This window comes from Ambystoma mexicanum, chromosome 5p (genome assembly GCF_040938575.1).
Source record: "Ambystoma mexicanum isolate Mex_15411 chromosome 5p, UKY_AmexF1_1, whole genome shotgun sequence".
NCBI classification, from domain to species: domain Eukaryota; kingdom Metazoa; phylum Chordata; class Amphibia; order Caudata; family Ambystomatidae; genus Ambystoma; species Ambystoma mexicanum.
The window spans coordinates 741,275,870-741,293,937 of NC_090930.1; the positions used below are offsets into that span (position 1 = coordinate 741,275,870).

The following is an 18,068-nucleotide window of genomic DNA, read 5'->3' on the forward strand; positions in this document are numbered from 1 at the left end:
CCCTTCCACTCATGCCCCTAGGCCCCGAACGGCCAGGTTCTATAGACAGGGCAGCTGGCATGGATTATGGACACTTTTAACATAGGGTGGTTTTTCAACCTTATCTCCTCTGGGAGCAAAGCGCTGGACAGGGTTTCCTGTACGTTTTTGAGGTTCGCAGGGATCTATGTGTGGATGTTTCTTGGTGTGAAAAGCATGACACCTTTTGGGGTGACACCAGGCTCTTCTGGGAGTTAATTTGCATAATCTCTACTTTCTATTTTATGTGACATGGGCTGCAGTTACATTGTTCTGTTAATAGAGGGCAACACACAGGTCATAGTTCCAAACAGGGGTGCACAGTCTGCTTGCTAGCTTGCATTTACAGTTCTATTTGGGATTCACCGCCTTTTCGTAAACTGAGTACTCTTCCGGAGTATTTCTAACTTATGTAGGTGTTTTGGGGGTGTTACGTGCCTTTGTATGACTGCTGCAAACCACTTGATATTAGACATTGATTGGAAACGACATAAAAAATCCTGACACATATTGTAAGCGGACATAAAATGACCTATATTAGCTAATATAAGTAAACAGACATCACTCCCCCCTCCCCACAAAAAGGGATGTATGCGTACACAAAAAATAAAAATGAAAAACAAGCAACTACTGCAGTTAAAATCTAAAAATGTAAATTCAGTTACATGATCATGACTCGGAAGGGGAAGTTAAAAAGTAAAAAAACACACGGTAGGAGAGAGGTTAGCTTTACATGCCATGAGGGAGGAAGAGGTCTTCCAAGCACTGTTGTGTATGTTGGTCAATCCCTCTGAAACGCAAAAGGGATGTGCACATAGAAATCAAAGCAGAGTCATCCAGAGAGACTATTTAATTCTTTTTTTTTCAAATTCTCAAAAGGAAGCTGCTATCAAATTGAACTATTCATCACAGCCACTGCTAGGAAATCTATGTGCATAAAATGACAATACACCCAAAGGAAAACAAAATATAGCTATAACATGTCAGATTACTAAATTCAGAGTCCAGCCTACTAACCATTAGACCATGGAACCTAAATACTTCCGCAAATGCTGAACTTCATTATGCCAAAACAGAGGCAGTCAGAAACAATATTTAATATTGCTTAATCATATGCCTCAAGAGGAAGAATTTGATCTACATGCTCTATAAAGCACAGAGATTGCTATAGCACAACGTCAATCGACAACATCGCTGTGTTTGTATGATATCAGTCAATTGGGACTATGAATCTGTAAAAATTGTAAATGTGCTCTATATTGCCATTTCTGATTCAACGCTCTCAGGTGCATCTTGCAAGGGTTCCATGGTGTAATGGTTAGCACTTTGGACTTTGAATCCAACGATCCGAGTTCAAGTCTCGGTGGGACCGTTATCTTGCTCTTACACTCCATTTTCTAATTTCTCAAATTACAATTCAACAGAGTTAATATTCAGAAGTTCAGTCGACTCTCTCTGCACGACATTACATTTAAATGCACTTTGGTGCCTGATACCAATACAGTGATGCAACTACATATCGTTAATGTACAATCCCTAAGGTCAATCAGAGTGGGCACCCAGATATCTCTCAGAAACATTTTCCACAGATGAATAATGTCCAACCTTAACTCTATGAAAAGAAAAATGTACACACTATGTGCAGTAGATTCTCTGCTCACTGGAACATGCAGAAACAACATTGATGTGAAAAGATTGGAAAAAGCCCTATTTTATTAACATTAAAAAATGTTATAGAATTATTTTGGTGAATCATATTCACTTTCACAATCATTCCTATGTTTCAAGCAATTTGATGGTCTTATTAAATGTGTAAAAAATGTAATTCTTTGAGTTGACAAACTGTATGGAGAGCAAACTTTTTATAACTTACAAGAGTTATGAGTTCTAGAAAGTAGTGCATTTACTGATCAAGTGCCCTTGTTTAAATGTACTTACTTTATTTGGATCACACCTTTCTCGAAAGAAGAAATAAACTCTAAATTATCAGGAAACAATTCAACTGATTTTAGGGGCCTCCTGGGCTTTCAATGCAAATCGCTGAGATCAAAAGCCAGTTTAATAGCCATTATACCTTGGAGCTTTGGAGATATGAGAGTGGGCAGTTTCTTTGTGGCAAAAGAGAGTCATCCCCAGAAACTATTAATATTCTTTGGTCAAAGAAGACTGCCATCAAAGTGGGCTGTAAAGCAAAGCTATTGCTGTTATATCTATCTGCAAATGAAAGGCAACTCTAAAAGAGAAGCAGCCCCAAGGTCCCACCGAGACTTGAACTCAGATCGCTGGATTCAGAGTCCAGAGTGCTAACCATTACACCATGGAACCCACATATTCAGTAGCATAATGCACTTCATTCTGGAAAAACAGAGCACATCAGAGAAAATATGTAATATTCCTATATCATTAGACTCCAGAGGAAGAATTTGATCCAAATGAGACATGAAGCCAATACTTTGCGATTGCACAGCATCCAACAGCAACAGTGCTGCTTCGATATAATATCAGTAAACGGTTACTATAGGTCAGTAAAAATCTTGACTGTGCCCTATATTCTCATTGCCCTTATGAAGCTCTGCTCAACAAGGGTTCCATGGTGTAATAGTTAGCACTTTGGACTTTGAATCCAGCGATCCGAGTTCACGTCTCGGGTTCAAGTCTCGGTGGAACCTCTCTCTTGCTCTAACACGCTTTGTCTCCTTGTTGTCTTAAATTATAGGCCAAAGATAGTAATATTCATAAGGTTAGTGGTGTAGGGTATTCATTTTCGCTCTCACTCTCTGGCATAACTTTTCATAAAAATCCACTTTTGCGCCTAGCACCTTAACCTTTATGCATTTTTTTTAAATGTATGAACAGTGAGGTCATTCTGAGTCGATGGGCAGATCTGCATCGGAAACATACATAAAAGATTTGAAATTTTCAAACTTAACTCAATGTTAAGAAACATGCTCAATCTGTGACCCAATGGATTCTCTTTTTACTTGAAGATGCAGCAACAACATTAATAATACCATTTTGGGAAAAGCAGCTCTATTGTATCGCCATTCTCTTTCAAAATTGTTAAAGGGTTAATCCTATGAAAAGCGACCACATTCAGAATCAATGATATTAATCAAGCGTCTTAACAGTCTTTACATGTTTGTAAAATGAAGGTATCAGTTTGAGATGAAAAATAGAACGAAGAACACACTTTTCTTAATTCACAAAAGGCCTGAGGTGTATAAATACTGTTTGTACCGACCAAGGGCCCATTCGTGAATGTACTTACTTTAGTTGGATCATACCTTTCTTCAAAGAAGACATCCACAATAAACGATAAGGGAAAGGTTCGACTGATGGTAAACTCTTACAGAGATTTGAATGCAAATTATTGGATTCAACCTCCAGGGTGCTACCATTACACCATGGGTCTTTCACACCACAGAAAGTGGTGGGTTTCATTGTGGCTAAAGAGCGTCATCCATGGAAAATCTTTCTTTTTTCAAATGCACCCAGGGAATAATGCTATGAAAGTGGGCGACACAGCAGCGTCATTGCTATTAAAACAAGACACTGAGAGGAAAACAAACACAATAATTCCCAAGGTCCCACCGAGATTTGAACTCGGATCGCTGGATTCAGAGTCCAGAGTGCTAACCATTACACCATGGAACCTACATACTTAGTAACATGATGAACGTCATTGCAGCAAAAAAAGAGCCTTTTAGAGAATGTATGCAATATTCTTTTATCTTATGCCTCCAGAGGAAGAATCCTATCCAAATGAGCTGTAAAGCAAAGAGTTTGCTATTGCGCAACAACCAACTAAACAGTTCCACATTTGCATAATATCCGTGGGCTAGGAATATGAGTTTGTTAAAATGATGCATGAGATCTCGATTCTCATTTCTGTTACAACTCTGTCAGGTTGCACCAGCAAGGGGCCCATGGTGTAATGGTTAGCAAAGAACATTACTGAAGGGCCCCTCGGCCAGCCAGAAAGCCAAAATGGAGAGAACGGGCATGAACTGGTTGTGAATGAGCTTCAAAATGCGTTCACAGGTAATTGAACTGGTGATCTCCTCAGTTTATACACCTGGAACTCCTGTCAATAGCAACAGTCGGCAGCTGGGTTGCCAGACATTTCGTCGAAAAAAATTTGTCGACAGGACAATTGGTCGAAACCATTTGGTCGAAAACCAAATGGTCGAATTGCTTTGTTTTTTATTTTCACATTTTTTTGGGGGGGGGGGTTTGGGGGGTCCCCCCAACCCCCTTTTTTTCTAAAAACCCCTTTTTTTCCCTAAACTACAATCTAAAAAATATATATATAAATAAATAAAAAAATCGACCATTTGGCTTTCGACCAAATTACGTCGACCAAATGTCTTTCGACGAAATGTCTTTCGTTAAATGTCCGGACAGCGGCAGCTGGTCTGTGTCAGTAATGGCAATTTGATTTTGCCATTTTCACAACTCCCTAATAACTGAACAAAATGTTCCATTTGTAGGCACAGTTACATGCTATGGTATGTATACGATGCTTAATAACCACCATAGGAGGCTCAGAGCACCATCCGCATTCTTACGTACAAAACATGTAAGGAAATAATCAGATCTTTTGCTCTGCAGGAGTCAGGCTTCTTTAAAGCCTGACAAAGTGGCAGAGTGCCATTGTAAACTGAGACATGATGAAACCATGCCCAAGAACCCAGGCAGGTTAAACCCTTCCACTCATGCCCCTAGGCCCCGAACTAGACAGGGCAGCTGGCATGGATTATGGACACTTTTAACATAGGGTGGTTTTTCAACCTTATCTCCTCTGGGAGCAAAGCGCTGGACAGGGTTTCCTGTACGTTTTTGAGGTTCGCAGGGATCTATGTGTGGATGTTTCTTGGTGTGAAAAGCATGACACCTTTTGGGGTGACACCAGGCTCTTCTGGGAGTTAATTTGCATAATCTCTACTTTCTATTTTATGTGACATGGGCTGCAGTTGCATTGTTCTGTTAATAGAGGGCAACACACAGGTCATAGTTCCAAACAAGGGTGCACAGTCTGCTTGCTAGCTTACATTTATTATATTATTATTATTATTATTATTATTATTTACAGTTCTATTTGGGATTCACCGCCTTTTCATAAACTGAGTACTCTTCCGGAGTATTTCTAACTTATGTAGGTGTTTTGGGGGTGTTACGTGCCTTTGTATGACTGCTGCAAACCACTTGATATTAGACATTGATTGGAAACGACATAAAAAATCCTGACACATATTGTAAGCGGACATAAAATGACCTATATTAGCTAATATAAGTAAACAGACATCACTCCCCCCTCCCCACAAAAAGGGATGTATGCGTACACAAAAAATAAAAATGAAAAACAAGCAACTACTGCAGTTAAAATCTAAAAATGTAAATTCAGTTACATGATCATGACTCGGAAGGGGAAGTTAAAAAGTAAAAAAACACACGGTAGGAGAGAGGTTAGCTTTACATGCCATGAGGGAGGAAGAGGTCTTCCAAGCACTGTTGTGTATGTTGGTCAATCCCTCTGAAACGCAAAAGGGATGTGCACATAGAAATCAAAGCAGAGTCATCCAGAGAGACTATTTAATTCTTTTTTTTTCAAATTCTCAAAAGGAAGCTGCTATCAAATTGAACTATTCATCACAGCCACTGCTAGGAAATCTATGTGCATAAAATGACAATACACCCAAAGGAAAACAAAATATAGCTATAACATGTCAGATTACTAAATTCAGAGTCCAGCCTACTAACCATTAGACCATGGAACCTAAATACTTCCGCAAATGCTGAACTTCATTATGCCAAAACAGAGGCAGTCAGAAACAATATTTAATATTGCTTAATCATATGCCTCAAGAGGAAGAATTTGATCTACATGCTCTATAAAGCACAGAGATTGCTATAGCACAACGTCAATCGACAACATCGCTGTGTTTGTATGATATCAGTCAATTGGGACTATGAATCTGTAAAAATTGTAAATGTGCTCTATATTGCCATTTCTGATTCAACGCTCTCAGGTGCATCTTGCAAGGGTTCCATGGTGTAATGGTTAGCACTTTGGACTTTGAATCCAACGATCCGAGTTCAAGTCTCGGTGGGACCGTTATCTTGCTCTTACACTCCATTTTCTAATTTCTCAAATTACAATTCAACAGAGTTAATATTCAGAAGTTCAGTCGACTCTCTCTGCACGACATTACATTTAAATGCACTTTGGTGCCTGATACCAATACAGTGATGCAACTACATATCGTTAATGTACAATCCCTAAGGTCAATCAGAGTGGGCACCCAGATATCTCTCAGAAACATTTTCCACAGATGAATAATGTCCAACCTTAACTCTATGAAAAGAAAAATGTACACACTATGTGCAGTAGATTCTCTGCTCACTGGAACATGCAGAAACAACATTGATGTGAAAAGATTGGAAAAAGCCCTATTTTATTAACATTAAAAAATGTTATACAATTATTTTGGTGAATCATATTCACTTTCACAATCATTCCTATGTTTCAAGCAATTTGATGGTCTTATTAAATGTGTAAAAAATGTAATTCTTTGAGTTGACAAACTGTATGGAGAGCAAACTTTTTATAACTTACAAGAGTTATGAGTTCTAGAAAGTAGTGCATTTACTGATCAAGTGCCCTTGTTTAAATGTACTTACTTTATTTGGATCACACCTTTCTCGAAAGAAGAAATAAACTCTAAATTATCAGGAAACAATTCAACTGATTTTAGGGGCCTCCTGGGCTTTCAATGCAAATCGCTGAGATCAAAAGCCAGTTTAATAGCCATTATACCTTGGAGCTTTGGAGATACGAGAGTGGGCAGTTTCTTTGTGGCAAAAGAGAGTCATCCCCAGAAACTATTAATATTCTTTGGTCAAAGAAGACTGCCATCAAAGTGGGCTGTAAAGCAAAGCTATTGCTGTTATATCTATCTGCAAATGAAAGGCAACTATAAAAGAGAAACAGCCCCAAGGTCCCACCGAGACTTGAACTCGGATCGCTGGATTCAGAGTCCAGAGTGCTAACCATTACACCATGGAACCCACATATTCAGTAGCATGATGCACTTCATTCTGGAAAAACAGAGCACATCAGAGAAAATATGTAATATTCCTATATCATTAGACTCCAGAGGAAGAATTTGATCCAAATGAGACATGAAGCCAATACTTTGCGATTGCACAGCATCCAACAGCAACAGTGCTGCTTCGATATAATATCAGTAAACGGTTACTATAGGTCAGTAAAAATCTTGACTGTGCCCTATATTCTCATTGCCCTTATGAAGCTCTGCTCAACAAGGGTTCCATGGTGTAATGGTTAGCACTTTGGACTTTGAATCCAGCGATCCGAGTTCAAGTCTCGGTGGAACCTCTCTCTTGCTCTAACACACTTTGTCTCCTTGTTGTCTTAAATTATAGGCCAAAGATAGTAATATTCATAAGGTTAGTGGTGTAGGGTATTCATTTTCGCTCTCACTCTCTGGCATAACTTTTCATAAAAATCCACTTTTGTGCCTAGCACCTTAACCTTTATGCATTTTTTTTAAATGTATGAACAGTGAGGTCATTCTGAGTCGATGGGCAGATCTGCATCGGAAACATACATAAAAGATTTGAAATTTTCAAACTTAACTCAATGTTAAGAAACATGCTCAATCTGTGACCCAATGGATTCTCTTTTTACTTGAAGATGCAGCAACAACATTAATAATACCATTTTGGGAAAAGCAGCTCTATTGTATCGCCATTCTCTTTCAAAATTGTTAAAGGGTTAATCCTATGAAAAGCGACCACATTCAGAATCAATGATATTAATCAAGCGTCTTAACAGCCTTTACATGTTTGTAAAATGAAGGTATCAGTTTGAGATGAAAAATAGAACGAAGAACACACTTTTCTTAATTCACAAAAGGCCTGAGGTGTATAAATACTGTTTGTACCGACCAAGGGCCCATTCGTGAATGTACTTACTTTAGTTGGATCATACCTTTCTTCAAAGAAGACATCCACAATAAACCATAAGGGAAAGGTTTGACTGATGGTAAACTCTTACAGAGATTTGAATGCAAATTATTGGATTCAACCTCCAGGGTGCTACCATTACACCATGGGTCTTTCACACCACAGAAAGTGGTGGGTTTCATTGTGGCTAAAGAGCGTCATCCATGGAAAATCTTTCTTTTTTCAAATGCACCCAGGGAATAATGCTATGAAAGTGGGCGACACAGCAGCGTCATTGCTATTAAAACAAGACACTGAGAGGAAAACAAACACAGTAATTCCCAAGGTCCCACCGAGATTTGAACTCGGATCGCTGGACTCAGAGTCCAGAGTGCTAACCATTACACCATGGAACCTACATACTTAGTGACATGATGAACGTCATTGCAGCAAAAAAAGAGCCTTTTAGAGAATGTATGCAATATTCTTTTATCTTATGCCTCCACAGGAAGAATCCTATCCAAATGAGCTGTAAAGCAAAGAGTTTGCTATTGCGCAACAACCAACTAAACAGTTCCAAATTTGCATAATATCCGTGGGCTAGGAATATGAGTTTGTTAAAATGATGCATGAGATCTCGATTCTCATTTCTGTTACAACTCTGTCAGGTTGCACCAGCAAGGGGCCCATGGTGTAATGGTTAGCAAAGAACATTACTGAAGGGCCCCTCGGCCAGCCAGAAAGCCAAAATGGAGAGAACGGGCATGAACTGGTTGTGAATGAGCTTCAAAATGCGTTCACAGGTAATTGAACTGGTGATCTCCTCAGTTTATACACCTGGAACTCCTGTCAATAGCAACAGTCGGCAGCTGGGTTGCCAGACATTTCGTCGAAAAAAATTTGTCGACAGGACAATTGGTCGAAACCATTTGGTCGAAAACCAAATGGTCGAATTGCTTTGTTTTTTATTTTCACATTTTTTTTGGGGGGGGGTTTGGGGGGTCCCCCCAACCCCCTTTTTTTCTAAAAACCCCTTTTTTTCCCTAAACTACAACCTAAAAAATATATATATAAATAAATAAAAAAATCGACCATTTGGCTTTCGACCAAATTACGTCGACCAAATGTCTTTCGACGAAATGTCTTTCGACTAAATGTCCGGACAGCGGCAGCTGGTCTGTGTCAGTAATGGCAATTTGATTTTGCCATTTTCACAACTCCCTAATAAATGAACAAAATGTTCCATTTGTAGGCACAGTTACATGCTATGGTATGTATACCATGCTTAATAACCACCATAGGAGGCTCAGAGCACCATCCGCATTCTTACGTACAAAACATGTAAGGAAATAATCAGATCTTTTGCTCTGCAGGAGTCAGGCTTCTTTAAAGCCTGACAAAGTGGCAGAGTGCCATTGTAAACTGAGGCATGATGAAACCATGCCCAAGAACCCAGGCAGGTTAAACCCTTCCACTCATGCCCCTAGGCCCCGAACGGCCAGGTTCTATAGACAGGGCAGCTGGCATGGATTATGGACACTTTTAACATAGGGTGGTTTTTCAACCTTATCTCCTCTGGGAGCAAAGCGCTGGACAGGGTTTCCTGTACGTTTTTGAGGTTCGCAGGGATCTATGTGTGGATGTTTCTTGGTGTGAAAAGCATGACACCTTTTGGGGTGACACCAGGCTCTTCTGGGAGTTAATTTGCATAATCTCTACTTTCTATTTTATGTGACATGGGCTGCAGTTGCATTGTTCTGTTAATAGAGGGCAACACACAGGTCATAGTTCCAAACAGGGGTGCACAGTCTGCTTGCTAGCTTACATTTACAGTTCTATTTGGGATTCACCGCCTTTTCATAAACTGAGTACTCTTCCGGAGTATTTCTAACTTATGTAGGTGTTTTGGGGGTGTTACGTGCCTTTGTATGACTGCTGCAAACCACTTGATATTAGACATTGATTGGAAACGACATAAAAAATCCTGACACATATTGTAAGCGGACATAAAATGACCTATATTAGCTAATATAAGTAAACAAACATCACTCCCCCCTCCCCACAAAAAGGGATGTATGCGTACACAAAAAATAAAAATGAAAAACAAGCAACTACTGCAGTTAAAATCTAAAAATGTAAATTCAGTTACATGATCATGACTCGGAAGGGGAAGTTAAAAAGTAAAAAAACACACGGTAGGAGAGAGGTTAGCTTTACATGCCATGAGGGAGGAAGAGGTCTTCCAAGCACTGTTGTGTATGTTGGTCAATCCCTCTGAAACGCAAAAGGGATGTGCACATAGAAATCAAAGCAGAGTCATCCAGAGAGACTATTTAATTCTTTTTTTTTCAAATTCTCAAAAGGAAGCTGCTATCAAATTGAACTATTCATCACAGCCACTGCTAGGAAATCTATGTGCATAAAATGACAATACACCCAAAGGAAAACAAAATATAGCTATAACATGTCAGATTACTAAATTCAGAGTCCAGCCTACTAACCATTAGACCATGGAACCTAAATACTTCCGCAAATGCTGAACTTCATTATGCCAAAACAGAGGCAGTCAGAAACAATATTTAATATTGCTTAATCATATGCCTCAAGAGGAAGAATTTGATCTACATGCTCTATAAAGCACAGAGATTGCTATAGCACAACGTCAATCGACAACATCGCTGTGTTTGTATGATATCAGTCAATTGGGACTATGAATCTGTAAAAATTGTAAATGTGCTCTATATTGCCATTTCTGATTCAACGCTCTCAGGTGCATCTTGCAAGGGTTCCATGGTGTAATGGTTAGCACTTTGGACTTTGAATCCAACGATCCGAGTTCAAGTCTCGGTGGGACCGTTATCTTGCTCTTACACTCCATTTTCTAATTTCTCAAATTACAATTCAACAGAGTTAATATTCAGAAGTTCAGTCGACTCTCTCTGCACGACATTACATTTAAATGCACTTTGGTGCCTGATACCAATACAGTGATGCAACTACATATCGTTAATGTACAATCCCTAAGGTCAATCAGAGTGGGCACCCAGATATCTCTCAGAAACATTTTCCACAGATGAATAATGTCCAACCTTAACTCTATGAAAAGAAAAATGTACACACTATGTGCAGTAGATTCTCTGCTCACTGGAACATGCAGAAACAACATTGATGTGAAAAGATTGGAAAAAGCCCTATTTTATTAACATTAAAAAATGTTATACAATTATTTTGTTGAATCATATTCACTTTCACAATCATTCCTATGTTTCAAGCAATTTGATGGTCTTATTAAATGTGTAAAAAATGTAATTCTTTGAGTTGACAAACTGTATGGAGAGCAAACTTTTTATAACTTACAAGAGTTATGAGTTCTAGAAAGTAGTGCATTTACTGATCAAGTGCCCTTGTTTAAATGTACTTACTTTATTTGGATCACACCTTTCTCGAAAGAAGAAATAAACTCTAAATTATCAGGAAACAATTCAACTGATTTTAGGGGCCTCCTGGGCTTTCAATGCAAATCGCTGAGATCAAAAGCCAGTTTAATAGCCATTATACCTTGGAGCTTTGGAGATACGAGAGTGGGCAGTTTCTTTGTGGCAAAAGAGAGTCATCCCCAGAAACTATTAATATTCTTTGGTCAAAGAAGACTGCCATCAAAGTGGGCTGTAAAGCAAAGCTATTGCTGTTATATCTATCTGCAAATGAAAGGCAACTCTAAAAGAGAAGCAGCCCCAAGGTCCCACCGAGACTTGAACTCGGATCGCTGGATTCAGAGTCCAGAGTGCTAACCATTACACCATGGAACCCACATATTCAGTAGCATGATGCACTTCATTCTGGAAAAACAGAGCACATCAGAGAAAATATGTAATATTCCTATATCATTAGACTCCAGAGGAAGAATTTGATCCAAATGAGACATGAAGCCAATACTTTGCGATTGCACAGCATCCAACAGCAACAGTGCTGCTTCGATATAATATCAGTAAACGGTTACTATAGGTCAGTAAAAATCTTGACTGTGCCCTATATTCTCATTGCCCTTATGAAGCTCTGCTCAACAAGGGTTCCATGGTGTAATGGTTAGCACTTTGGACTTTGAATCCAGCGATCCGAGTTCAAGTCTCGGTGGAACCTCTCTCTTGCTCTAACACACTTTGTCTCCTTGTTGTCTTAAATTATAGGCCAAAGATAGTAATATTCATAAGGTTAGTGGTGTAGGGTATTCATTTTCGCTCTCACTCTCTGGCATAACTTTTCATAAAAATCCATTTTTGTGCCTAGCACCTTAACCTTTATGCATTTTTTTTAAATGTATGAACAGTGAGGTCATTCTGAGTCGATGGGCAGATCTGCATCGGAAACATACATAAAAGATTTGAAATTTTCAAACTTAACTCAATGTTAAGAAACATGCTCAATCTGTGACCCAATGGATTCTCTTTTTACTTGAAGATGCAGCAACAACATTAATAATACCATTTTGGGAAAAGCAGCTCTATTGTATCGCCATTCTCTTTCAAAATTGTTAAAGGGTTAATCCTATGAAAAGCGACCACATTCAGAATCAATGATATTAATCAAGCGTCTTAACAGCCTTTACATGTTTGTAAAATGAAGGTATCAGTTTGAGATGAAAAATAGAACGAACAACACACTTTTCTTAATTCACAAAAGGCCTGAGGTGTATAAATACTGTTTGTACCGACCAAGGGCCCATTCGTGAATGTACTTACTTTAGTTGGATCATACCTTTCTTCAAAGAAGACATCCACAATAAACCATAAGGGAAAGGTTTGACTGATGGTAAACTCTTACAGAGATTTGAATGCAAATTATTGGATTCAACCTCCAGGGTGCTACCATTACACCATGGGTCTTTCACACCACAGAAAGTGGTGGGTTTCATTGTGGCTAAAGAGCGTCATCCATGGAAAATCTTTCTTTTTTCAAATGCACCCAGGGAATAATGCTATGAAAGTGGGCGACACAGCAGCGTCATTGCTATTAAAACAAGACACTGAGAGGAAAACAAACACAGTAATTCCCAAGGTCCCACCGAGATTTGAACTCGGATCGCTGGATTCAGAGTCCAGAGTGCTAACCATTACACCATGGAACCTACATACTTAGTGACATGATGAACGTCATTGCAGCAAAAAAAGAGCCTTTTAGAGAATGTATGCAATATTCTTTTATCTTATGCCTCCAGAGGAAGAATCCTATCCAAATGAGCTGTAAAGCAAAGAGTTTGCTATTGCGCAACAACCAACTAAACAGTTCCACATTTGCATAATATCCGCGGGCTAGGAATATGAGTTTGTTAAAATGATGCATGAGATCTCGATTCTCATTTCTGTTACAACTCTGTCAGGTTGCACCAGCAAGGGGCCCATGGTGTAATGGTTAGCAAAGAACATTACTGAAGGGCCCCTCGGCCAGCCAGAAAGCCAAAATGGAGAGAACGGGCATGAACTGGTTGTGAATGAGCTTCAAAATGCGTTCACAGGTAATTGAACTGGTGATCTCCTCAGTTTATACACCTGGAACTCCTGTCAATAGCAACAGTCGGCAGCTGGGTTGCCAGACATTTCGTCGAAAAAAATTTGTCGACAGGACAATTGGTCGAAACCATTTGGTCGAAAACCAAATGGTCGAATTGCTTTGTTTTTTATTTTCACATTTTTTTTTGGGGGGGGGTTTGGGGGGTCCCCCCAACCCCCTTTTTTCCGTAAACTACAACCTAAAAAATATATATATAAATAAATAAAAAAATCGACCATTTGGCTTTCGACCAAATTACGTCGACCAAATGTCTTTCAACGAAATGTCTTTCGACGAAATGTCCGGACAGCGGCAGCTGGTCTGTGTCAGTAATGGCAATTTGATTTTGCCATTTTCACAACTCCCTAATAAATGAACAAAATGTTCCATTTGTAGGCACAGTTACATGCTATGGTATGTATACCATGCTTAATAACCACCATAGGAGGCTCAGAGCACAATCCGCATTCTTACGTACAAAACATGTAAGGAAATAATCAGATCTTTTGCTCTGCAGGAGTCAGGCTTCTTTAAAGCCTGACAAAGTGGCAGAGTGCCATTGTAAACTGAGGCATGATGAAACCATGCCCAAGAACCCAGGCAGGTTAAACCCTTCCACTCATGCCCCTAGGCCCCGAACGGCCAGGTTCTATAGACAGGGCAGCTGGCATGGATTATGGACACTTTTAACATAGGGTGGTTTTTCAACCTTATCTCCTCTGGGAGCAAAGCGCTGGACAGGGTTTCCTGTACGTTTTTGAGGTTCGCAGGGATCTATGTGTGGATGTTTCTTGGTGTGAAAAGCATGACACCTTTTGGGGTGACACCAGGCTCTTCTGGGAGTTAATTTGCATAATCTCTACTTTCTATTTTATGTGACATGGGCTGCAGTTACATTGTTCTGTTAATAGAGGGCAACACACAGGTCATAGTTCCAAACAGGGGTGCACAGTCTGCTTGCTAGCTTGCATTTACAGTTCTATTTGGGATTCACCGCCTTTTCGTAAACTGAGTACTCTTCCGGAGTATTTCTAACTTATGTAGGTGTTTTGGGGGTGTTACGTGCCTTTGTATGACTGCTGCAAACCACTTGATATTAGACATTGATTGGAAACGACATAAAAAATCCTGACACATATTGTAAGCGGACATAAAATGACCTATATTAGCTAATATAAGTAAACAGACATCACTCCCCCCTCCCCGCAAAAAAGGGATGTATGCGTACACAAAAAATAAAAATGAAAAACAAGCAACTACTGCAGTTAAAATCTAAAAATGTAAATTCAGTTACATGATCATGACTCGGAAGGGGAAGTTAAAAAGTAAAAAAACACACGGTAGGAGAGAGGTTAGCTTTACATGCCATGAGGGAGGAAGAGGTCTTCCAAGCACTGTTGTGTATGTTGGTCAATCCCTCTGAAACGCAAAAGGGATGTGCACATAGAAATCAAAGCAGAGTCATCCAGAGAGACTATTTAATTCTTTTTTTTTCAAATTCTCAAAAGGAAGCTGCTATCAAATTGAACTATTCATCACAGCCACTGCTAGGAAATCTATGTGCATAAAATGACAATACACCCAAAGGAAAACAAAATATAGCTATAACATGTCAGATTACTAAATTCAGAGTCCAGCCTACTAACCATTAGACCATGGAACCTAAATACTTCCGCAAATGCTGAACTTCATTATGCCAAAACAGAGGCAGTCAGAAACAATATTTAATATTGCTTAATCATATGCCTCAAGAGGAAGAATTTGATCTACATGCTCTATAAAGCACAGAGATTGCTATAGCACAACGTCAATCGACAACATCGCTGTGTTTGTATGATATCAGTCAATTGGGACTATGAATCTGTAAAAATTGTAAATGTGCTCTATATTGCCATTTCTGATTCAACGCTCTCAGGTGCATCTTGCAAGGGTTCCATGGTGTAATGGTTAGCACTTCGGACTTTGAATCCAACGATCCGAGTTCAAGTCTCGGTGGGACCGTTATCTTGCTCTTACACTCCATTTTCTAATTTCTCAAATTACAATTCAACAGAGTTAATATTCAGAAGTTCAGTCGACTCTCTCTGCACGACATTACATTTAAATGCACTTTGGTGCCTGATACCAATACAGTGATGCAACTACATATCGTTAATGTACAATCCCTAAGGTCAATCAGAGTGGGCACCCAGATATCTCTCAGAAACATTTTCCACAGATGAATAATGTCCAACCTTAACTCTATGAAAAGAAAAATGTACACACTATGTGCAGTAGATTCTCTGCTCACTGGAACATGCAGAAACAACATTGATGTGAAAAGATTGGAAAAAGCCCTATTTTATTAACATTAAAAAATGTTATACAATTATTTTGGTGAATCATATTCACTTTCACAATCATTCCTATGTTTCAAGCAATTTGATGGTCTTATTAAATGTGTAAAAAATGTAATTCTTTGAGTTGACAAACTGTATGGAGAGCAAACTTTTTATAACTTACAAGAGTTATGAGTTCTAGAAAGTAGTGCATTTACTGATCAAGTGCCCTTGTTTAAATGTACTTACTTTATTTGGATCACACCTTTCTCGAAAGAAGAAATAAACTCTAAATTATCAGGAAACAATTCAACTGATTTTAGGGGCCTCCTGGGCTTTCAATGCAAATCGCTGAGATCAAAAGCCAGTTTAATAGCCATTATACCTTGGAGCTTTGGAGATATGAGAGTGGGCAGTTTCTTTGTGGCAAAAGAGAGTCATCCCCAGAAACTATTAATATTCTTTGGTCAAAGAAGACTGCCATCAAAGTGGGCTGTAAAGCAAAGCTATTGCTGTTATATCTATCTGCAAATGAAAGGCAACTCTAAAAGAAAAGCAGCCCCAAGGTCCCACCGAGACTTGAACTCAGATCGCTGGATTCAGAGTCCAGAGTGCTAACCATTACACCATGGAACCCACATATTCAGTAGCATGATGCACTTCATTCTGGAAAAACAGAGCACATCAGAGAAAATATGTAATATTCCTATATCATTAGACTCCAGGGGAAGAATTTGATCCAAATGAGACATGAAGCCAATACTTTGCGATTGCACAGCATCCAACAGCAACAGTGCTGCTTCGATATAATATCAGTAAACGGTTACTATAGGTCAGTAAAAATCTTGACTGTGCCCTATATTCTCATTGCCCTTATGAAGCTCTACTCAACAAGGGTTCCATGGTGTAATGGTTAGCACTTTGGACTTTGAATCCAGCGATCCGAGTTCAAGTCTCGGTGGAACCTCTCTCTTGCTCTAACACACTTTGTCTCCTTGTTGTCTTAAATTATAGGCCAAAGATAGTAATATTCATAAGGTTAGTGGTGTAGGGTATTCATTTTCGCTCTCACTCTCTGGCATAACTTTTCATAAAAATCCACTTTTGTGCCTAGCACCTTAACCTTTATGCATTTTTTTTAAATGTATGAACAGTGAGGTCATTCTGAGTCGATGGGCAGATCTGCATCGGAAACATACATAAAAGATTTGAAATTTTCAAACTTAACTCAATGTTAAGAAACATGCTCAATCTGTGACCCAATGGATTCTCTTTTTACTTGAAGATGCAGCAACAACATTAATAATACCATTTTGGGAAAAGCAGCTCTATTGTATCGCCATTCTCTTTCAAAATTGTTAAAGGGTTAATCCTATGAAAAGCGACCACATTCAGAATCAATGATATTAATCAAGCGTCTTAACAGCCTTTACATGTTTGTAAAATGAAGGTATCAGTTTGATATGAAAAATAGAACGAAGAACACACTTTTCTTAATTCACAAAAGGCCTGAGGTGTATAAATACTGTTTGTACCGACCAAGGGCCCATTCGTGAATGTACTTACTTTAGTTGGATCATACCTTTCTTCAAAGAAGACATCCACAATAAACCATAAGGGAAAGGTTTGACTGATGGTAAACTCTTACAGAGATTTGAATGCAAATTATTGGATTCAACCTCCAGGGTGCTACCATTACACCATGGGTCTTTCACACCACAGAAAGTGGTGGGTTTCATTGTGGCTAAAGAGCGTCATCCATGGAAAATCTTTCTTTTTTCAAATGCACCCAGGGAATAATGCTATGAAAGTGGGCGACACAGCAGCGTCATTGCTATTAAAACAAGACACTGAGAGGAAAACAAACACAGTAATTCCCAAGGTCCCACCGAGATTTGAACTCGGATCGCTGGATTCAGAGTCCAGAGTGCTAACCATTACACCATGGAACCTACATACTTAGTGACATGATGAACGTCATTGCAGCAAAAAAAGAGCCTTTTAGAGAATGTATGCAATATTCTTTTATCTTATGCCTCCAGAGGAAGAATCCTATCCAAATGAGCTGTAAAGCAAAGAGTTTGCTATTGCGCAACAACCAACTAAACAGTTCCACATTTGCATAATATCCGTGGGCTAGGAATATGAGTTTGTTAAAATGATGCATGAGATCTCGATTCTCATTTCTGTTACAACTCTGTCAGGTTGCACCAGCAA

At 39.1% G+C, this 18,068-nt stretch overlaps 15 non-coding genes across 15 annotated transcripts; 7 read left to right on the forward strand and 8 right to left on the reverse strand.

Moving 5' to 3' along the window:
- Positions 1 to 1,318: 1,318 nt before the first annotated feature.
- On the forward strand, positions 1,319 to 1,390 carry TRNAQ-UUG (transfer RNA glutamine (anticodon UUG)). Its single transcript has one exon. It is a non-coding gene; the product is annotated as a tRNA-Gln (tRNA).
- Positions 1,391 to 2,271: 881 nt separating this feature from the next.
- Positions 2,272 to 2,343, reverse strand: TRNAQ-CUG (transfer RNA glutamine (anticodon CUG)). Its single transcript has one exon. It is a non-coding gene; the product is annotated as a tRNA-Gln (tRNA).
- Positions 2,344 to 3,600: 1,257 nt separating this feature from the next.
- Positions 3,601 to 3,672, reverse strand: TRNAQ-CUG (transfer RNA glutamine (anticodon CUG)). Its single transcript has one exon. It is a non-coding gene; the product is annotated as a tRNA-Gln (tRNA).
- A 2,389-nt stretch (positions 3,673 to 6,061) lies between these two features.
- On the forward strand, positions 6,062 to 6,133 carry TRNAQ-UUG (transfer RNA glutamine (anticodon UUG)). The gene has a single exon. It is a non-coding gene; the product is annotated as a tRNA-Gln (tRNA).
- Positions 6,134 to 7,014: 881 nt separating this feature from the next.
- TRNAQ-CUG (transfer RNA glutamine (anticodon CUG)) lies at positions 7,015 to 7,086 on the reverse strand. Its single transcript has one exon. It is a non-coding gene; the product is annotated as a tRNA-Gln (tRNA).
- A 259-nt stretch (positions 7,087 to 7,345) lies between these two features.
- TRNAQ-UUG (transfer RNA glutamine (anticodon UUG)) lies at positions 7,346 to 7,417 on the forward strand. The gene has a single exon. It is a non-coding gene; the product is annotated as a tRNA-Gln (tRNA).
- Positions 7,418 to 8,330: 913 nt separating this feature from the next.
- Positions 8,331 to 8,402, reverse strand: TRNAQ-CUG (transfer RNA glutamine (anticodon CUG)). The gene has a single exon. It is a non-coding gene; the product is annotated as a tRNA-Gln (tRNA).
- A 2,368-nt stretch (positions 8,403 to 10,770) lies between these two features.
- On the forward strand, positions 10,771 to 10,842 carry TRNAQ-UUG (transfer RNA glutamine (anticodon UUG)). Its single transcript has one exon. It is a non-coding gene; the product is annotated as a tRNA-Gln (tRNA).
- An 881-nt stretch (positions 10,843 to 11,723) lies between these two features.
- On the reverse strand, positions 11,724 to 11,795 carry TRNAQ-CUG (transfer RNA glutamine (anticodon CUG)). The gene has a single exon. It is a non-coding gene; the product is annotated as a tRNA-Gln (tRNA).
- A 259-nt stretch (positions 11,796 to 12,054) lies between these two features.
- Positions 12,055 to 12,126, forward strand: TRNAQ-UUG (transfer RNA glutamine (anticodon UUG)). The gene has a single exon. It is a non-coding gene; the product is annotated as a tRNA-Gln (tRNA).
- A 913-nt stretch (positions 12,127 to 13,039) lies between these two features.
- On the reverse strand, positions 13,040 to 13,111 carry TRNAQ-CUG (transfer RNA glutamine (anticodon CUG)). The gene has a single exon. It is a non-coding gene; the product is annotated as a tRNA-Gln (tRNA).
- A 2,351-nt stretch (positions 13,112 to 15,462) lies between these two features.
- Positions 15,463 to 15,534, forward strand: TRNAQ-UUG (transfer RNA glutamine (anticodon UUG)). The gene has a single exon. It is a non-coding gene; the product is annotated as a tRNA-Gln (tRNA).
- Positions 15,535 to 16,415: 881 nt separating this feature from the next.
- On the reverse strand, positions 16,416 to 16,487 carry TRNAQ-CUG (transfer RNA glutamine (anticodon CUG)). The gene has a single exon. It is a non-coding gene; the product is annotated as a tRNA-Gln (tRNA).
- A 259-nt stretch (positions 16,488 to 16,746) lies between these two features.
- TRNAQ-UUG (transfer RNA glutamine (anticodon UUG)) lies at positions 16,747 to 16,818 on the forward strand. The gene has a single exon. It is a non-coding gene; the product is annotated as a tRNA-Gln (tRNA).
- Positions 16,819 to 17,731: 913 nt separating this feature from the next.
- TRNAQ-CUG (transfer RNA glutamine (anticodon CUG)) lies at positions 17,732 to 17,803 on the reverse strand. The gene has a single exon. It is a non-coding gene; the product is annotated as a tRNA-Gln (tRNA).
- Positions 17,804 to 18,068: the final 265 nt, after the last annotated feature.